Raw genomic sequence first — 17,398 nt, forward strand, 5'->3', positions numbered from 1 at the left:
GTCTGAATACCAAGCATATCATATTTCAGAATAAAGATGGGTATTTTCTGGGATGCTATCTAGTCTTTATAAATTCCACTGCTGTCCTCACCTAAAATGACTATGGAAATGGTGTAGCTAAAGAAAAAAAAAGGGATGAAATTTAAATCAACAAACTAAGAAATAAAAGTATAGGCTATACATGTTAACAAATGTTGACATATGGAAGAGCAAAGAAAAATATGTGAAGACACACTCCTGGGCAAAAGGCTGAGAACAGCCAAAATTGATAGGATATATGATGATTGAAGGGCTTCCCAGGTGGCTCAGTGGGTAAAGAACCCGCCTGCACTGCAGGAGTTGCAGGAGACATGGGTTCAATCCCTGGGTTGGGAAGATCTTCTGGAGGAGGACATGGCAACCCACTCCAGTATTCTTGCCTGGAGAATCACAGGGACAGAGGAACCTGGCAAGCTGCAGACCATGGGGTCGCAAAGAGCCGAACATGACTGAAGCGACTGAGCACACCCGCACACACAATGATTGAAACAAGAGCACAGGAAAGACAGAGTAGAGGAGAGATTTTAATATAACTAGTGGGTAGAAAAATGCAAAATGTTCCTTGGAAGGAAAGCTATGACAAACCTAGATAGCACATTAAAAAGCAGAGACATCACTTAGCTGACAAAGATCTGTATAGTCAAAGCTATGGTCTTACCAGGAGTCATCAATGGATGTGAGAATTGGCCCATAAAGAAGGCTGAGCACCAAAGAATTGATGCTTTTGAACTGCGGTGTTGGAAAAGACTCTTGAGAGTTCCTTGGACAGCACAGAGATCAAACCAGTCAATTCTAAAGGAAATCAACCCTGAATATTCATTGGAAGGACTGATGCTGAAGCTCCAATACTGTGGTCACCTGATATAAAAGAGCTAACTCATTGGAAAAGACCCCAATGCTGGCAAAGATTGAAGGCAAAAGAAGAAGGGGACAACAGAGGATGAGATGGTTCGGGGAAACACCGACTCAACAGACATGAATTTGAGCAAACTCTGGGAAACAGCAGAAGACAGAGGAGCCTGCCATGCTGCAATACTTGGAGCTGCAAAGAGTCAGACACAGCTAAATAACTGAACAACAACAAGGAAAATGTATGTTGTATAAACTGAAGTAATCCCAATGATATAAAGAGTCATGAAGCAGAAAGACAAGATTTCTTCTATTCAAAGGTTTTATGACCAGTAAGGATGGATTACAATATGAAAATGAAATAGACCTAATTCCACAATAGGCATAGAAAGTGACCAACAGTGATACCTCTATTGTTTAAGGACACAAAGTGGTACTTAATAAACTTCAGATTATACCATTTAAAAATTGTTTCTCAACTTTGGAAAATGTCTTACATTCCCCTTGGCTACCTATTTGCTTTAGCTTTTAATATTATGGAAGTGTCATGCAAGCCATTTATAGAAGGTAAATAACAACACTTCTATGAATAGTAGTAATTAAAAAGAACCCATTGATGGCACATTCATTCCAATGCCACCAGCACTGAGTCAACCATTATATTGTGTGTATGCTAAATCACTTCAGTCATATCCACCTCTTTGCAACCCTATGGTCTGTAGCCCGCCAGACTGCTCTGTCCATGGGATTCTCTAGGTAGGACTACTGGAGTGGGCTGACATGCCCTCCTCCAGGCGATCTTCCTAACCCAGGGAAAGAACCCACATCTCCTGCAGCTTCTGCACTGCTGGAGGATTCTTTACCACTGAGCCACTAACATCCAAACCCTGGAGGACACTATCAGCATTGCTGGTAACATCTCTGCTCCTAGAGTTTGGGTCTTTTTTCTATGAAGAGCACATTCTTACACAGGACAACAGGATGTGAAATGATATGAAAATGTGTGTGTCAGCACTTAGAAGATTCTCCTCCTAAAAGCAGTTTCTAAATGTGGAATCCTTAATAAAGACCTGTAACCTACTGGTCAGCAGAAGCATTTAGGAATTAAAGGCATACAGTACAATGCTTATCCTTATTCCCATTTAGCTACCAGGGTTTTTTTGCTCAAGATTTCTTTTTTCTTTTCCTTGTTCTCTATTTACAATTGTGAGAGAACTCTGTAGAGAAACATCTTGACTAGATCCAGGAGATGGGGAAGGACAAGGAAGCCTGGCATGCTGCAGTCCACAGGATTGCCAAGAGTCGGACATGATTTTGCCACTGAACAACAACAAATGCGGAAAAGCATCTTGACTGGATCTAGGCTCAGTGTGGGTAGATGCCATGTAAGCACCACACACACCTCCACCAATACACCTGAAACTCTCCACGTTTCAATCCTTCTGACAGTCTTCAGCTGAGACTGCATCTAACCCTCTCACTTACGTTTCACCTACAATTTCAGGTCTCAGCAGTTCCTGGGAATAAATGAGTTATAGTTATACTTCCTCTTCTCATAAATCTGAAAGAAAGAGTAGGGTGGGGTGGGCTTAGGAAATGGACAGTTTCACTGCCAACCCAAACATAATATTCCAATAGCTGGCTGTTGTGATCTAGAAGATTATTATTTTTTTAATATCGGTGTATGTAAGCCCTTCAGCAAATAAACTCAGAGGATGAGAAGGAGGAGGTGGGGAGAGGAAATGATACTGATGATGACAATGACGGCTAATGTTTTCAGTACCTGTGCCAGGCATTGTTCTAGGTGCTCTGCACTCTGCATGTATCATCTCATTTAATCCTCACACATTCAAAAAAATTCCGTGTCAGGTAAAATCATTTTTATCTTCATTTTTTAAACAGGACACAGAAAAACAAGGGGAAAGTTGTTTTTAAGATATTTCATTCCTTTAAAGTTAAAACGTAAAATTTACACTGATTGACCAATCTTTTATGTAAGATCAAAGGCTGTCATCGACTCTTGATCTGCTAAGTCACATTATTCTCCTTACTCAGACTGTTCCACAATGTAGCATTTATGTAATGTCAGTGAGAGTTTAAAGATTTTGGTTTATTTAATGGCAGTGAGTGCTTAAAGAGACTTGCAAAGCAAGTTGAATGCAGGACCCTTCCAAATTTTTACATTCATCTGCTATCCTTGCCTTAGGAGATCTTTCACTGTTGTCTACCCACACTAATTTGTTGTAGTGATTCACCTTTAAAAAGTCTTTCCAAACCAGGCAACTTAAATTTCATAATACCAATAGACATTTATACTTTTTTTACTCATACTTCACCAGTTTGCATAATTAAATTACAATTGCACATTCAATTGGCACAAACAAATTTAAAAACAAACACAAACAACTCTAAGTAAGCATAACAGCAAGTAAACAGGGAGACAGAAATACACCGTATTTCAGAGTTTCTAAAGTAGGGATTGGCCAGGAGGGTTTCTACTATATTCATACCTTCCCTAATCACAAAGAATACTATTTAATAAGTATATTAGGTTTCTGGCAGAATGGATTTACAATTGAAAAATATAATCACATTTTATAGGGGGTTTACAATAATACCAAAATTCTATACAAGGAAGTTAATACATTCCTTCTTATGTTTCTTAAACAGAAATACTGGGAGACTACTTCAATGATAAAAACTAAAGTCATAAAATTCTATCCTAAGCTCAACAAAGTATAACAAAACCTGTTCCCCACGTGTGTGAGTATGTACATATAAACTCATACACATAAAAACATATAATTAATAAATGAAGAACCTCAGACTTTAAGATAGAAAGTCCCTACCAGAGGAAACCATCACCTTATGTGGTAAAAGCTCTAAATTTAAAGTTCAGGTTCAACCTGTTATTCCTTATTTGATGTGGAATAATTCACTTCTCCTCTCTGAATTATACTTTCCTTATTTAAAAAAGGAGACAACAATACTTGCTCTCTCCATCTCAAGAACTATGGTCAGAATTACATAAAATAAAATATATGAGAACACTTTATAAACTATCAGTCATCATACATATATAATATACTATTACTAGAAATCCTACCTTGTACTTTGAACATAGAGTCAGGGAGGTCATTTCACAAATGATGGGGCTGAGAGCCCAAAGCCCAAATTACCTTCCTCCTTAAAGTGGCATGGATGACAGAGCACAAGTGGAGAATACTCGATTAACTGGGAAAGGATATCACCAGTCATGAGAGTGGGAATCAGTTGGAGATTCAAGAAAGCCAAAATGCCCAGAATGAACTGATGTTGCAGTGCAGACTGTGAACAGAGATAAAATGTTAAAGGCTGAGCAGTTTCATATAATAAGTTCTGGCAGTAATTTTAGTGAAAATATGAGGAGAGATAGAAAGATCAAACCCCCCAAAAGTTCAGCTATACAAAACACATATTATTATTTCATCTTATAGAACAAAATGTTGAAGCCTTTTAAAACTAAAGAAAATTGCAAATTTGAGATAATTCTCTTATTTATGTGATTCCTTTCTACAGGCTGGAGAAATTAACCATAGGTTAGGAAGTTGAGAAAACAATAGGATACACGTCAGTAAAGTTCAAGTACTTTAATTGGATTGATTTGGGTACAGTTTGTCTTCCTTTTTCTCTAGCCATTAATCCAGCAGGGGAAAGTGATCTAACACAACACCATGGCACGAAGGGACAGACCCTGAGAGCCTGTCTCTATGATGACTGTTCTTGCGCATCCAGGCCGCCTATTGAAACTAACAATGCCTGCCTCTGCTGCCGAAGAGGATCATCCAAACTCCGAAAATGAAACACATCACACAAAGGGATGAAAGAATTCTTATTCCACAGGGTTTAGCTTGCAGCTGGTCATGCATGCCAGAGGGATGTGCCATGAGGATGAGAAAGAAGCCTCTAAAGAGAATAGCTGGGGCAGTCAGTCGGACATTTTGAAATACTTAGGGAATTATTCTTTTGAAACTAAGGCAAATAACTAGACTTCTTTACAGCGGAACTTAGAAGAGACCAGGTTTTTTAATCACTAAAATTCACCCAGGTGTGAATATTCTTGCCATTGAAAGAAACCAATAAATTCTAATTGATTATATGTTCTTGCGGTTCCCCATTTATAGTAAGAGATCATTTTATATAATTGATTTTTTTTTTCTTCAGGGCTGGTACTCAAAATCACTTGGGCATTTAAAACTGTATCTAGGGATAAGTGTTGTGTTTTTCAGAAACTGATGCAAGTAACTAAATAATATGCTTATTATACACAATAAAACACTGATTAGGACCATAGACTCTGAGACTAGATCAGAGTTGAAACTGATTTGACTTTCAATGCATGGTGTTGGGTCCAAGGTGCTCTAATGGCCTGGAATAGTTTCATGGAGTAAGTCTGCCCCACAAAAGATGTACCAAACACAGTTAAGAGTTATAAAAAAAAAAAAAAAAAAAAAAAAAAAACAACTTCCCTGCAGTCACCATTGCTCCTGGCTCCTCAACTGGCCTCAGCAAGGCATAATGCAGTTTTGAGTTGCCCTGGACATCACTGTACAAAGTAGTGCCAAAAGCAGCACCTAGAATTTTGTAGAGACACGCCACAGTGAGGCATCAGCATTCACGGATACACTCACTCCGACCAGTCAGAAACACAAACACTTGCCCGCGTTCCTTAGCTCTTTTCGACTCCTATTCCAAAACAGATCATCTTCCTCTATCTCCTGGATGAAAGGTAAAAACTCCTTTCACTGCACATAACAGAATACACATTAGATTTAACAACCTCTTTTTGCCTATTATACCACTGATTCCAAATAACTTGCTATAACTAGATATGTAGCTTTATGGAAGTTGTTTAATCTAATTCAGCCTTAGATTCTTCATTGATAATATGTAAATAATATCTGCCTTATGAAACTATTGTGAAGAGGGAGATAATATTTACCTCATAGTTCAGTTACCAGCACAAAGAGTGACTCAATAAATGGTAGTCACTGTGTGTGTCTTTCTCTATAACAGGAGTAACACATAGTTTACAGAAGAAACTAAAATGAGAAATGGAATGCAAAATTAAAAATATCCCCCTACCTTGTCAGGATGCTATTGTTGATTCAAGCATTGTATCATTCTTTTCAGGTTAGATCACACTTTATAAGAAGCATTACTTCCTTACAGGATTGAATGAATAGAAGTCTCTGGGAGAAAAATTTTCTTTCCACATTTTCAATCCATTAGTTCTAATTAATGTCCTCCAGACCACTATAAACAAGTTCTTGTTATAAGTGTTTTAACTTTTCAAATAGCTATGATTATATTTCATACATAAATGTTTGGCATTGGAGGGTTTCCATAATTGTTCTAATGTCTCTTGTTCCCCCCATTTCTACCAGTTTCAACACTCTCAGTAGCTCTTCTAACTTCTCTCAAAACGAGAAGACAGTTTGGCTGAAAATTGATACTACAAAAGAAACTTTGAAATATTTTTGAGAAAAATCAATTCTTACTCTCAGTTCTTCTGCAGGTACTATGCCACACAACTGCACAAAATGAATTTCTGAGTCCAACACCAACATACTCTCAAGACTAAAAGAAGCAATCTTTCAGAAAAACCTAAAAACTAACAAGGAAAGAGAAATATATACACACATAGATATAGTTTCCAAAGAAAAGAGGTTATAATGAGGGAAAATGTATGTAAAGAGAGACAATGATATTTAGAGTACAATGGAATATTACTACATAAAAAAATAAGACCCACAATTGATTTCCTTTAAGAATTATAAAAATTTCAAATTCAAGCTTTATTCTAGTAAAAATAATTTAAATCCCTACCATTAATTACTTCTTTGCATTGTGAATTTTTGCTCTCAAATCTTTATACTAAAATCCTTAATTTAGGTATCAAAGAAGACAGAACATAATATGTCATCCTAAAGGATTTGATCAACCATTTTGAAAACCTAAGTCATCACTTTTTCACCACTCCTTTTAGCAGCACCCATTCAAACAATCACCAGAGCCTGTCAATGTACTTTCTACTCCCACTGTACTATCTAGAATCCTAAGTAATGTAAGTATTTTCATCCTCTAATCTCTGTCATCCATCCTTATGCTTCCAGAATTACCTTCCATAAAAATAAAGGCTCAAGGAATTTCCCTTACCTCCTTAAAAACCTTGGGTGGTTTACCTAATAAAGTCCAAACTCTAGCATAACATTCAGTCTTTCACAGTATAGCATTAAACTACAACTCATGGTAATTATACTGAATGTAAAAGATATTCAGTAACAGCTTGCTATGTTCCAGACTCCATAGCAGGGGGTTGGTAGTAGGAATAAATGTGAACCAGACACAGTCCCCATTTTCAAAGAAGCCAGTGCAATGAAAAGTCAGATAAGTGACCTAAATATTGTAATGCAATGAAGTGAGTACAACAAAGGTAACTAACACTAGGGTGCTAACAAAATTAGATAACGCCCAAACTCAGTGAGGAGAAAAGTGAAAGTCATATCTTGGTCCTCTGCTTCTGAAAATGATGGAAGCAACACAGGAGTTAACCTCTTGCGTTAAACACCTAAAAACTGGACAAAATACTTTATAGACATTGGACAACAGGCAGCACATGACAAGGTCAGCCCCATAATCACTATAACTTACTGTCTAGACAGAGTTACCAGATCACATCTCAGAGGGGAAGAAATCAAATAGACCCTGTGTTGCCCAGGGCTACACTGATAATAAGGAGTAAATTTGGGCTTCAGATAGCAGTCTTTCTGATTCCAAAGTCCAAGAAGTTTTTACTTTTACTTCTCTACCACCTTTAAATCATTGCTTAGACTGTCCACCTAGGCTAGAAATCAGCTCACTCCTACCCCTCCATATTCTCTCGCCCTACAGAAATTATGTTTCAAGGTTTTAGTTTAAACATCACTTTATCCAAGAGAACTCCCCTAATTCCATTGCCCCCAGCCATAGAAAGAAAAAAATCTGTATTACCATCCTCTATAATACTGTATTTTTTTGTTCATTAATACTTCATTTTTATTGTTTTACAGCATTAATTTTATTCTGCTTTATCTAATAATTAATTTAAACCAATGTTTATCAGGGCTTCCCTGATAGCTCAGCTGATAAAGAATCTGCCTACAATGCAGAAGACCCGGGTTTGATTCTTGGGTTGGGAAGATCCACTGGAGAAGGGATAGGCTACCGATTCCAGTATTCCTGGGCTCCCTTGTGGCTCAGTGGGTAAAGAAATGTTTATTGAGAGCTTAATATATTATTGGTCTATACAATGTACATGAACCCCATCACTTAATCCTTGGGACAGTCCTATATAGTAGGTTCTATTTTCAGCTTTATTTTGTAGATAAGGAAACTGAAACACAGATAGGCTAAATAACTCACTTAAAGTTACGCACTATTTCAAATCCTGAAAGATGATGCTGTGAAACTGCTGCACTCAATATCCCATCAAATTTGGAAAACTCAGCAGTGGCCACAGGACTGGAAAAGATCAGTTTTCACTCCAATCCCAAAGAAAGGCAATGCCAAAGAATGCTCAAAATACCACACAATCGCACTCATCTCACTCTAGGAAAATAACGCTCAAAATTCTCCAAGCCAGGCTTCAACAATATGTGAAATGTGAACTTCCAGATATTCAAGCTGGATTTAGAAAAAGCAGAGGAACTAGAGATCAAACTGCCAACATCTGCTGGATCATCAAAAAAGCAATAGAGTTCCAGAAAAACATCTGCTTTATTGACTATGACAAAGCCTTTGACTCGGTGGACCACAACAACTCTGGAAAATTCTTCAAAAGATGGGAATATCAGACCACCTTACCTGCCTCTTGAGAAATCTGTATTCAGGTCAGGAAACAACAGTTAGAGCTGGACGTGGAACAACACACTAGTTCCAAATAGGAAAAGGAGTACATCAAAGCTGTATTTTGTCACCCTGCTTATTTAACTTATATGCAGAGTACATCATGAGAAATGCTGGGCTGGAGGAAGCACAAGCTGAAATCAAGATTGCCAGGAGAAACATCAAAAACCTCAGATATGCAGATAACATCACCCTTATGGCAGAAAGTGAAAAAGAACTAAAGAGCCTCTTGAGGAAAGTGAAAGAGGAGAGTGAAAATTTGGCTTAAAGCTCAACATTCAGAAAACTAAGATCTTAACATCTGGTCTCATCACTTCATGGCAAATAGATGGGGAAACAGTGGAAACAGTGACAGACTTTATTTTGGGGGGCTCCAAAATCACTGCAGACGGTGACTGCAGCCATGAAATTAAAAGATGCTCGCTCCTCAGAAGAAAAGCTATTACCAACCTAGACAGCATATTAAAAAGCAGAGACATTACTTTACCAACAAAGGTCCATCTAGTCAAAGCTATGGTTTTTCCAGTAGTCATGTATGGATGTGAGTTGGACTATAAAGAAAGGTGAGTCTGAAGAACTGATGCTTTTAAACTGTGGTGTTGGAGGAGACTCTTGAAAGTCCCTTGGACTGCAAGGAGATCCAACCAGTCCATCCTAAAGGAAATCAGTCCTGAATATTCATTGGAAGGACTAATGCTGAATCTGGAACTCCAATACTTTGGCCACCTGATGGGAAGAACTAACTCATTTGAGAAGACCCTGATGCTGGGAAAGATTGAGGGCACGAGGAAAAGGGGACGACAGAGGATGAGATGGTTGGATGGCATCACCAACTCAATGGACATGAGTTTGAGTAAACTCCAGGAGTTGGTGATGGACAGGGAGGCCTGGCGTGCTGCAGTCCTTGGGAGAGCAAAGCGTCAGACATGACTGAGTGACTGAACTGAACTGAACTGAACTGAACTGAACTAAGCTTCAGAGCAGGAATTCAAACCTAATAATCTGCCCTCAAAGTCCGTGCATACAAGCTAATTGTTTCCTGTCCAACTAGCCTACTAGACTTCTTGAATAGGAACAGTTCATCTAGGTAATCTTGCTGTTTGTATATCTTATACCACCTGGGATTCTGTTGTTTTCCATATGTATGAATGAACAAAGGAGAATTCTGAGGCTGTGGAGGAGTAATGATACTGAGTGCCAAACAAGAACTCTGGGCATCTCTAAACTATGACAAAAGATATCTATAATTCTTTGAGAGAAATTATTCTTTATCTTTGCAACTCCTCAGAAATTTCATCCACAGCAATTAAAGTTCTTTTATGCTCCAGTGATGGAGTCTTACTTCACTCTTAGCTAACTTCAATGTTGACAAATTATAGATATATTCTTTTATGTTTATGTTAATGACCATTGTAAGACATATTTCATATATTTATTCTAAGCATAGAACACCACTACTAGTAAAAAAAAGAATATATAGAGGTGGGAAATATACGTGGGAGTAGAGAACTGGCAAAGGTAATAATAAAATAGTAACAAAAAAATAAACTACCATTTTCAAACCCTTACCATGAGCTAGGCACTTGCATTAGTTATTAATAATGGTTCTATAATTTCAATGCATTATCTCACTTAACCCTCACAACAACCATGAGGTAGGAATATAATGATCCTGAAATTCTGGTATTCTCATTTTTTAACAACAGTGTCAGATGCCTTAAAAGAGTGCATTCACAAAGTTAACAACCATTTTATTAAAGTAGAAGCTTAAAAATCATGGGACTACATTTTTATCAATTACCTTTCTTTTTATCAGTTTCACAAGTGTTATCTAATAGACTGGCAAGCACTCTTATTCCACATACGTTAATGCCATCATGAGTTCATTTGTGTTCAATATCTACTCCACACAAGCTCATTCACAAGTTAGTACATTGTTTACTAAAAAAATATAAACTTGCCAATTTCTTATGGTAGAACATAATGGTTGCTGTTGTTAGTTGCTAAGTTGTGTTTAAGTCACTCTTTTGTGACCCCATGAACTATTTCCTGCCAGGCTCCTCTGTCCATGGATCTCCCAAGCAATAACAGTGGAGTGGGTTGTCATTTCCTTCTCCAGGGGATTTTCCTGACCCAGGGATCGAATCCACATCTCCTCCATTGCAGGAGATTCTTCATCACTGAGCTACCAGGGAAGACTGTCATATCACATTACATTACATTACATTACATTAACAATGGACATCAGTAATTGAGTCCCTGTTATGTGTTGGGCAAAATGTTAGGTGCTTTACAATATGATCTCATTTAGTCTCCATCATTGTGGGAGTTTGGTTTTCTTATCTACAGTTTATAGGTGAGTAAAATGGCTCAGAATAACTTGTCCATGGTCTCACAGTTACTAAGCAGTGAGCTAGAATGGGAGCTCAAACCCATCTCAGGATACCACAAAAATTAAGAGAATTTTGCAAAGTGGGAATCTGCAAAATTAACACAAAAAATAAATAGCCTTTCTATACAGAAACAAACAAACAAACAAAACAAAAAATATTATAAAAAACTGTTTAGGATAGGAAGGATGTAAAAAATAAAGTGTTCATTGCTGAGTCATGTCTTGACTCTTTGCAATCCCATGGACTGTAGCCTGCCAGGCTCCACTGTCCATGGAATTTTCCAGGCAAGAATACTGGAGTGGGTTGCCATTCCCTTCTCCAGGGGATTGAACCTGGGTCTCCTGCACTGCAGGAGATTCTTTACCATCTGAGCCACTAGGGAAGCCCCCCCACCCAAAAAAAAAAAAAAAAAAAAGCACGCAATTAAATAAACAAATGAATAGAACACCGAACCTTAGTAGCAAACATTTAAAACCTTTATAAGGAAAACTGTATAACACTTTTGAAAGACAGAGAAGTTATTTAATAAGTGGAGGGGGAAAGCAGGTTCTTAAACATGGAGATTCAACTTCATAGAGATATTAATTGTCCCTATGTTGATTCATGAACTTATCATAATTCCAATAAGGTTATTTTCTCCTTGAAGTCTGCTAGTTTATTATAAAGTTCATCTAGAAAAACAACTAAGCAAGAAAAGTCATAAAAACCCCGGACAAAAAGAGCAATAGTGGGGGTGAGGTGGGAGGCTAACACTTCATATATTAAAACATGTTCTAGATTTTTATAATTAAAAAAGCAATAATGGCATATGAATAGATAGCCCAACATAGAGTAGAAAACCTAAAGGTATGTATAGCAGCGTAGGAAAAAAATTACAATAGAAAAAGCAAGCACTGGAAGAAAATATATATGAACTTCTTTACAAACTTCAAGTGGGAAAAATTTTTCCAAATGATGCCACAATGACATAAGACTTCAGAGTCAATTAAACAATATTAAAGGCAAATGCCTCTTTTAGCCAATAATCATCTCTGTCATGGATTCTACGAAAAGCTAAATCCAACACATCTCTGGGAAATCACAGAAATTGCAGAATTATTCATTAGAACTAACTCTAATACCCTCTCTTTCTTCACCACCATTTTTAAACTCCAGCTCAAAGACTGTGGGAATATAACCAAAACCTAAAAGAATCTAAGCCACAACTACAGAATTTGTTGGAATTAAACTATACTACTCCATAGCCCCATATAATCCAAGACTTCTTGCATTTCAGTATTATGCAAGCGTGCTAGGTTGCTTCAGTCATGTCTGACTCTGTGTCCTTCTGGACTGCAGCCCACCAGGCTCCTCTGTCCATGGGATTCTATAGGCAAGAATACTGGAGTGTGTTGTCATGTCCTTCTCCAGGGGATCTTACCAACCCAGGGATGGAACTGGCATCTCCTATCACTCCTGCATCGCAGGCGGATTCTTTACTGTTGAGTCACGGGGGGAAGCCTCTTCATTATTATACTTACTTTTAAAGGGATTCCAATTCTTGAATATCTTAATGCACTATTATAGTAAAAAATATGCAAGTGATTTCTATGTGCCCTGCAGCAAGGTAGATATTTAGATTTATCCTATAATTTAAAATAATAATGCAAATGTATACTAAAACTGTAAATGATATTTAAAAAAAAAAAAACTTGTTCTGGAGAAGGATCTGGCTGGATTCAAGCCTGTCAATTTTGTAGCTGCTGACTGCACAGCCTTTGAGTCCATGAAAAGAGAGCATCTTTGCTTACTCTGAGATATTTTACTTCACCCTTAAAAGTTGCCAAACCTCTAAAATTCATAAAAAAAAATATGGTTTAGGAAGAAAAATCTAGATTGTTGTATATTTTTCCCAACATTTCAAGAGGCATGGTATGGATTCTTTGGACATTGAGCATACCATTATTTACTGATTGGAATGTATTTCAGACACAGTAATTACAGTGCTGATTAGTATCTCCAGAACATACAGATAACATCTACATTTATAAAAATTAGAACTATTTCCACAAGTAGCTTCGGAGAAAAAGCTTTTTAAAAAACAACATAAAAATGGTCCATTGGCAAAAGATATGATCAGATCCTTGCTGTACACTAACATTGCCTTGCAAATGAAAACCTGCGCTGTTCCTTATGATCAGGGTTTTACCCATTTATTTGGTTAATCATTCAAATGGCTAAACAGACCTCTAATTTGAAAATAAAAACCAATTGATGCAATCACAAACAAGTTCTAAAATTGCGGTTTATAAAAATTGAAATCTTGTTCTAAGCCAAAACACACACACAGTTACCTTTTCCTAATCAGAGCATTCATTTCTCCTCATTATGATCTCACAAGCACATTAAAACCTTATTAACATTAATTACTTCTGAGCGCCTATGCATGAGCAGTGGCAGTCGTGAGCGTGCGCGTGTCTGGATCATATCTACATTTATATACCTTGCTGCACTTTGCTTATAAAACATGTGAAAATATTTCTGCTAGCACCAATTAGCTAATTTCACACACACACACAGACAGTAAACTGCTGTCGCACTGCACAGCCTATCAGACACCAGCAAACATATGGACAAACGGACGGGAAAGAAGGCAGAAACACCTCTCGAACGTGAGAACTAAAACGACTTAGACTTGCTCCTTAACTCTTGAGGTGAAAACAAGTTGAGAGAACAAAATAACAAAAAATAAATCATTAACATTTTAAAAACCAAGCATTCATTTTCTACGCAGATGGGTTCAATGATAAAAATGATAGAGACAAAGAAAAACTGGCAAGCAAAAAGCAGCAGACTCAGGACAGACAGAAAAAGACAAAGGCGTAGAAATGAAAGTGTCCTTTTTTACACACGTACACACACATGCACATATACACACTTGCTTTGTATAATCATATTCACATTATAACTTGAGAAAAACTATATATATAATCTTTACTCCGACTGTAAAGTAAGAATAATAGCACACCAGATGTCAAAATCAAACAGGTCTATCTTCACAAATAATAAAATTCCAAGTCGACCTAAATGATTTATATATTCTATTTATACCAAGAAAATTATATATAGGAGCCTCTCAGTTTTTAACAATAGAAACTCTACGTAAATGTAGAAAACTAGGTAGTTAAAGCCATAAAACCACATATAATCTGTATCTCTTTTCTTCACACTCTCAATATCCAATATATTTTACCATTCACACACACACTCCATCAACTTAGGTCCTTCTTTCCCTCATCATGTGTCTTTTAGTAGGAATATTCATAAAGAATAAACCACTGACCATTACATCTACAGTTTTTTGTTTGATCCACGTATCTATCCTCTCTTCATGGCCCACAGTTTATGCTAAATCCAAAAACCTATGTAATACTGTTGTATCTTTATCCACACATTCTATCTTGAGTCTTCCTGCCATCTTTAATTTCTTTGTTGCCAGTGATCACTATCCCAATGCTATATCATTTTCCCAAAGAAAATATTTCAAAATCCCTATGGAAAACACTAGGCAACGGCCAAAAAACCTCATGTGTAGTTCCGTAATGACTTTCTCAGTGGAAAAAAAAAAATCCTCCTTTGGTCACAATACCTAGGTTTATAAAAAAAGGAAATAACTTAATTCTAAGAATATACTCATTAAATAATTTTAGAATATTTGACTAAGAATAAAATATAGTCAAATATATTTGAGACATTCAACAATCCAGTAAAATTAATGTTCAAGATGATTTAAGCAAATATAGCTCATTCTATATTTCCAATGTTCAACCTGTTGTCAGCAGCCTAAAGCATGGCACTCAATTACACACAGCAACGCAAGTGTGCACCCTATAGGTGTGCTATGTAACAAAAGTCTTAGTGCTTTTTCTGTGTAGGATATAATGCATATTGGAGTAGAAATTATAGGAAGCAAGATTTTTTAATCTTCATGAGATATTTAAAATGTATGAGTGGTATCAATATGAAGTTTAAAAGAAAGCAAACAATATACTGAATTTTATTTTAATTCAGTGATAAACAACATGCTCACAACTGAAAAAAAAATTAGCAGACATTCTCCGGGAAGTCGAAAACATGCTAATATAATATCATAAGCAAAAGGAGTGTTAAGAGTATTTTTAAATAAACTAGAAGATAATAAAATAAGGCCAAATATAATAAAATGGTATCTAAAACTGAGAAAGAGTTATGTCAATTAATTGCCAACTTAACATAACAATTCAAAGTAAAACTCATAGACTTTTTATAGGTCAGTAGCTTGTTATAGTACTATTTATGGCTTGCAAGTATTCTGCTTTACCAGATTTATCAAACAAAATTAAAGGTGCCCTTTATAAGAAAGCCTATAGAACTGAGAAAATCTAGGTTTGAAAACCTGAAAAATCAGTCGTTGTCTGTCATAACACAATAGCATGCTATGCTTTAAAAAATATATTAGTTTTAATTAGTAAACACTTAAGTATTTGTTTATAGGTCATTAATAGCGTAACAGAATCTGGGAACCAAAAATTAAAGTATTAGCACCCACTGCCAAATGGAGATTGATTTTATTTTATTTTTAAACCTCTAAGTTTTATAGATCAGTGTAAAATTATGAGATTTATTCAAAACATCAACTGACATTGACATTTTAAAGAATATGTTGTATTAAGATATATCCCTGATGATCAGAGAAGCTTGGAAAAGGAGGAAGCAGCAAAGAAATAATCTTGATTAAACTTAAAAAGAACCACAATATCCCATTTTCAGTCTGTTCCCTTGCAGCCAGTTTCCCAAAGATCCATTGATATATGTCTATGACAGAACAACTAGCAAAAAAGTGCAGAAATAGATTGAGACTTAGAACCCATCTTCCCTTTCAAAAATGCTACATCACAAACTGCAAAGGCTAGATGGTCAAACTTCAACATCAAAAGTACACTTGACATTTGAACCAGATCTAAGAATTATGGTCTTTGTTTTCCAATAAAAGCTGGTAAACTGAAGTTTACTTAACTCTTTCCTCTGTTTATGAGCTTCTCAAGGATTACTGAAATTAGAGACTACATATGAAAAAGACAGTTCATCATTTCCAAAAAAGATATTTATCCAGATTGCCCTCCAATCCATGAAATCTGAGATGCCTAAAGAGTCTTCTTTGTGAAAGCCTTACAAATATATCCAAAGATGGTGAGTCCCATATGGCTCTGATAAATGAAACCCGTTATTGTGAATTTCAAGCTCTTCTTTAAAACAAAACACTATTGGGTGGATTTGGTGCTCATGAAATAAAGCACTAATTGCGTGGCCTAACAACACTCTGAATCCTCTCCCTAGCAGACATTTTAAGTTGTGCCAAATTGGTTTTGGGATGTGAACAAATATTCTGGAGCCAGACTCTCACATGCACGCACTACTCCCTGGAAGTAAGTTGGACACTCTTGGAAACTGCATTAACTCTTTCAGGCCACCAGGGAACCTAACTCTCTCAAAATGAAAGTTCTCTTTCAAGACGAAAATAAGTCACTCAGTTTCAAGTCAGACTCAAGTAAAAGGTAAAATAGAGAAAAACTGATTTGGGGTCAGTTCAGCAATAAAGTATCCATAGATATTAGATAGCCCCTATACCCCAATGGATGCTTACTCACATGTATCCAGAAAATCTTATTCTTTTCCTATGTGTGCATAATTTCCGAGACATTAATAAGAGTTCTGTGCATTCAGGAGAAGAGAATTCATTTTAATCTTAATATGCCACATTTGCCTCAGGCAGAGTGATAAGAAACTTTTGTTTCTTTGGTAACCACTTTCACCTTATTATAACAGAAAACTTCTTGAATTTTTGTTTCACCACATGAAATATAATTTCCACACTAGAATTTTTTCTCTGCTCTCCCCATCATGGTTCAAAATGATGCCTACAGACCTGACACTGCATATTTAAATGGTAATTAATCTAATCCCATCTCCCTTTCACTCAAATTTAAGAATTAATAAAAACATTTTTAAAATAACTAAATATAAGAAAAAAATTATAAATATCAGTTTCTGTCTCTTTTTAATCTTAATTTCTTCAGAAGCAAAATAATTTCTTAGGAACAAGGGTTACTTTTTAGGGAATTTTAATTAGCACTTTATTTGCAGCATCTTGAAAATAACATTTCCCATTTAGC

At 36.3% G+C, this 17,398-nt stretch overlaps 1 long non-coding RNA gene across 1 annotated transcript in view; it reads right to left on the reverse strand.

Annotated features, from left to right (window-relative positions):
* LOC128048931 (uncharacterized) overlaps positions 1-4,198 on the reverse strand; it is a 191,725-nt gene extending 187,527 nt beyond the window's left edge. Inside the window, exon 1 of the long non-coding RNA XR_008199416.1 lies at positions 4,068-4,198. This is a non-coding gene — a long non-coding RNA (uncharacterized LOC128048931). The remainder of the gene's footprint in view (positions 1-4,067) is intronic.
* Between the last annotated feature and the right edge of the window lie 13,200 nt (positions 4,199-17,398).

The sequence above is a fragment of the Budorcas taxicolor genome, chromosome 1, assembly GCF_023091745.1.
Source record: "Budorcas taxicolor isolate Tak-1 chromosome 1, Takin1.1, whole genome shotgun sequence".
Lineage (NCBI taxonomy): Eukaryota > Metazoa > Chordata > Mammalia > Artiodactyla > Bovidae > Budorcas > Budorcas taxicolor.